Source organism: Selaginella moellendorffii, unplaced genomic scaffold (genome assembly GCF_000143415.4).
Source record: "Selaginella moellendorffii unplaced genomic scaffold, v1.0 SELMOscaffold_193, whole genome shotgun sequence".
Lineage (NCBI taxonomy): Eukaryota > Viridiplantae > Streptophyta > Lycopodiopsida > Selaginellales > Selaginellaceae > Selaginella > Selaginella moellendorffii.
Window position 1 is genome coordinate 72,179 of NW_003314453.1, and position 5,248 is coordinate 77,426.

A 5,248-nucleotide genomic window follows, 5' to 3' on the forward strand; every position below is an offset into this window, starting at 1 on the left:
ACATTGGTAGTCCAACACCACCTATATCACAGTCCCATCTCCCAAAGACTGGGCCATTTGTCCATGAGTGATTATTCTAAATCCACTCTTTAGCATCCTTAGGATACCCATAAATATAGGGAACAACCTTCCCTAATATCCCTTTTTCAGTCTCCACCAAGTCCCTTTCCATCCACAACTGTGTTCACCAACACTTCCATTGAGTTAAGGCTCAAAGGCCCAACCACTACATCCTATTGACCTCTAGGACTTCCTTGCCACATGCCTACATCCTTGGTCACCACATAAAAGAATTGCTCCTCTTCCTTTCTATAGTCTGGGACTTTAGGATAATATTTTGAAATATTGTGGCCCTCAGTGAGCATCGTGGGTATTCTCCCCATCTTCTGCCTTTGGGTGCCCTAGCCATATGGCTAGAGTGAAGTTTCAATGAGCCACACCAGGTATCCAAGTAGGTAGTGCCACCCACACTTAGACTAGAAGTATCGACCATTTCGATCTCTCAAGGGAGCTAGAGCTTAAACACTTCACCAAGCTACTCTACTTGTTTGTCTATAATCATTCTAACCTTGGACTCTTTAGTAAATATATCATCACCCAACACATGGGTATAGCCTTCCTTGGTCATACTAGCCTTTCCTAGCCAAATTGGCTCCACTAAAGTCTTCCCTTTACTATACTTTTAGAGCTCACCAAACCCCCTAGGGTCTGGGAGACGAACAGTTTGGGCTTTCACCCTCAAACTCAGGCTTGGACTCAGACTCAGACTTGAATTTGAACTTGGACTCAGACTTGGACTCAGACTTGGACTCAAACTCGGACTTGGTCTTAGTCTTAGACTCGGTCTTGAACTCGGCCTCAGACTTAGACTCGGTCTTGGTCTTGGTCTCGGTCTTGGCCTCAGCCTCAACCTCAAACTCCATCTCGGGTGCATCTCGGACTCCATCTTGGACTCCATTTCAGGTCCATATTGGGTCCATTTTGAGTCCATATCAAACTCTATCTTGGACTCCTTCTCAGACTCTTTTTCGGACTCATTCTTGACACTTTCATGTGTCACGACACTTGCCATGTGTTAGTCCTTCTTTTGTCCCTTTTTTAGTGACTCATTCACCAATTGCTTCATACTCATCTCTCAAGCACTTTGTTTAGAGTTCCACTCCCACCCTTGACTTTCCAAGTCAGAGTTTTTGGTCCAAACATATTACGTTTATTGGACTTCTACTTTGGCCACTACCATGTGGCACCCTTTTCTGCTCCACTTTGGAGCTTAAGATTTTTGTTTCACAACTCCACCACCTATAAACAAAGTTCGATGTCCTCATCAAACGATAAACCATTTTATAAAGTAACCCCATCATGGATTACCATTTTTCGCTCTAATTTTTTGCTCTTATCCTTTGATTATTGCACCAAATAACATAAGATCACTACTTCCATCCTTGAGGTATCCTTTTGGTTTCATGGCAAAGGCTTTTCTTTGCTAAGTTTAGAGGGTGTTCATTCCTAGTAAGTCTTTTTAGCATTTCTTGCTATAGACTCTATCCACAGCCCAACTTTATGACCTTCCTATAAGTGTTTTCTAGAGACTATCTTCTTGGACTCATTATGCTATCACATTGACACAGCTCATTTCTTTTAGGTGTCCTTCCCATTTCGTTATCTTGGCCAAGTCACACCATTACTAACAGTTTAAATCAATAACTAAACATGCATATAACAATATTACCAGATGGTGCAATCCAACTAATCCTACACATGTTGCTTCAGATCAGAAAAGTCTCTGCATATGCAACTTGAGTCAAAAATTCTGACAAAAGTTGGATAGGAATCACTGAGACAATTCCTCTGATACCGAATGTATTGCACCTAAATTTGGAGCCAAACCCCAAGCCCATTGCTCTATGAAATGAGGGTCCGATACAATCCCACGAGCACCAGTGTAAGCGACTAATTTTTCCATTCTACTTTAGTCACTTAACCACACCTTCGACCACTTGGAGGAGTCTCACTCACAACCTCCTTAAGTCCAATTCAGGACTTGGGACTTGCTAGCCCCAAGAATGGCATCCATGCCACTCAACACTTGCACCTGGTCCAAGTGCTCCATGTGTCCGGTCCCAAGACCGACACCCAAAGGTACCACTGACATCTCGGCCCGTTATGCTAAGGCCATGCCCATTCACCTTTGCTGCACTAGTGGTCCAATACCACTTGCATCACCATCCCGTCTCTCCAAGACTGGGCTATCGGTCCACGAGTGGTCATCCTAGATCCACTCCTTAGCATCCTTAGGATGCCCACAGACCTGGGGAATCGCCTTCCCCAAAGTCCCTTTGTCAATTCCTACCAAGTCCCTTTTTGCCCCTGGCCGTGTTTGCCAACACTGCCACTGGATCGAGGCCCACAGGCCCGACCACTAAGTCCCATGGTCCTCTGGGACTTCCTCACCACACGACTGTGTCCTTGGTCACTACCCCAGAGGACTGCTCCCCTTCCTTTCCACAATCTAGGCCTTTGGGACAACATTTCGGAACACCGTGGCCTTACGCGAGCCACCTGGGTACTCTCCCCGCCTTTCGCCTTTAGGTGCTCTAGCCATGGGCTTAGAGCGAGGTTCCGTTGAGCCACACCTGGTATCCAAGTAGGTAGTGCCACCCACACTTGGACTGGGAGCATCGGCCAGTCGATCTCCCGGGGGAACTAGAGCCGGCTCTTGAACACTTCACCAAGCTACCCCGCTTGTCGGTCCGTGTTCACTCTAGTCTTGGACTTCCCAGTGGGCATCTCATCACCCAACACTGGGTCCGGCCTTCCTGGGCCAAACTGGCCTTTCCTGGCCAAACTGGCTCCACTGCAGTCCTCCCCCTACTATACTTTTGGAGCTCACCAAACCCCCCAGGGTCTGGGAGACGAACGCTTTGGGCTTTCACCCTCTCAGGCTCCGGACTCGGACTCGGACTCGGACTCGGACTCGGACTCGGACTCGGGCTCGGGCTCGGTCTCGGGCTCGGCCTCGGTCTCGGTCTCGGTCCCGATCTCGGTCTCGGTCTCGGTCTCGGTCCCGGTCTCGGTCTCGACTTCGGACTCCATCTCGGACTCCATCTCGGACTCCATCTCGGACTCCATCTCGGGTCCATCTCGGGTCCATCTCGGACTCCATCTCGAACTCCATCTCGGGTCCATCTCGGACTCCATCTCGGACTCCATCTCGGACTCCATCTCTAGTCCATCTCGGACACTCCCATGTGTCATGTGTTGGTCCTTTTGGGTCTCTTTTTGGAGCCTTGCCTTTTGCTCGCTTCGTGCTCGTTCCTCGAGCACTTCGTTGGGAGTTCCACTCCCGCTCTTGACTTTTCAAGTCGGAGCTTTTGGTCCAAACGTGTTACGCTCGTTTGGCTCTCGCTTCGGCCACTACCATGTGGCGCCCTTCCGGCTCCACTTTGGGGCCTAGGGATTTTGTGTCTCACAACTCCACCACCCATAGACGAAGTTCGATGTCCTCATCGAACGGTAAACCCTTTCATAAAGTAACACCCACATGTGTTACCATTTCCATCTTTGGCACCTAGCCAATCTTTGTCTATGGTTTGACATCAAAGGCTCACCATGCCTTTTGCATATCCTCTAAGGAGGGTAGTCTCTCCAACTTAGAGACTGATTGGACCACGTATAGTGGTTCTCTCCTTTTATTGGTTTCTTTTTCTTTTTTCCTAAACCTCTTAGAGACCTTTCTCTAAGTCAATCCCACTACTCCTTCTCGAGTAGTTTCAATTTCCATCGCTATAACCTTTGCACTTTGGAACTTTGAATTTTTACTTCTTGGAGTCGATTTCCTAGGTGTCTCCGACACCTTGCCTTGCACCTTTTGTGCAACTCCACTTCCCATCCTAGGAAGTTCTCTACTCGAGGGCACCATCATCCTCTCTTCTATTTCGTGCCAAAGTTCCAGTTATCATGCTTTGTGCTAGGGCTGTTCATGGCCCTATCATTTGGCTACCTTACCGCTCCCTCCCTTGGAGCTTCCACTTTTGCCAAATTGGAGCATTTCGGAATCCCTCCTTGGAAACACACTTCCTTTCCCGCAACTCGTTAGCGTCCAACACATTAGTGTTCCTCGCCTAACTTTGTCACTTGGATTCCTTCCAATGGATTCCACGGCCCTATCTTGGCCACTCATCTTTTGCTCCTATCCGTTGATTGTTGCACCAAGCAACATCGAATCTCTACCTCCCTCCTTGAGGTATTGTTTCTTTTCCATAGCAAAGACTCTTCTTTGCCAAGTCCGGAGGATGTTCACCCCTAGTACGTCTCTTTAGCATCTTCTGCTATGGGCTCTATCCACGGCCCAACTTCGTGACCCTCCCATGGGTCTTTTATAGAGACTACTTTCCTCGGACTCACTATGCTATCGCACGGACATAGTTTAATTCCCTTAGGTGCTCTTCCCACTTGGTTATCACGACCAAGCCACACCACCTTAAACAGTTCAATTTCAACATTTTGAACCAGGAACTTCATTCCTTAGCCAACCAAGGACCATGTCCTTATCTGGCCATAAGATCACCTAGTGATCTCACCTTGGCACCTTAACAGAGTTGCCAAGAGGTACTTGGTCTTCTAGACCTCCAAGTTGTTGACTATAACCCCGGGGGCATCCCCCACACTTGGCGGTGCACCCAAGCTAGCCCTTACGGCCAAGGGTTCATAGCAACTGAGATTAGGTGTCCCCATCTCACTCACCACGACCTTGGTGCCACTTGCACCAAAGTGTTCAAGTTAGATATGCTGAGCTTTCACACTAAGCAATCTAACCGTGCATCACGACTCCGAGGCATCCCTCGCTTGGCGGTGTGCCCAAACCAGTCTCCCCACTGAGAGTCCATGACCACCGAAATATGAGTGTCCTCATATTCCAAACCATCACCACGCCCTAGTGATTTGGGACTCGAACCCAAGCACTAGAGGGTCGGGACTCGAACCCAACCTCCGTATATGCATCTACGGACGGCATCACACTAGATGCCTGGCGTGACTCCCCACGCCGGTGCACCAACCTATTTTTAAAGCGCGCTACAGATCACAGCTTAGGAACCTAGTTCCTCCACACTGCCAAGTCCTCTCACTTGACATGTCTATGATCATGCATGGACTCCTCCATGCTCGGCCCCATGGCCCACCCCTTTTGAAGTTATCACCTTCAACTAGGGTCTTTGTTCCCCCGACGTGCCAATTTCACTTGGCAAGT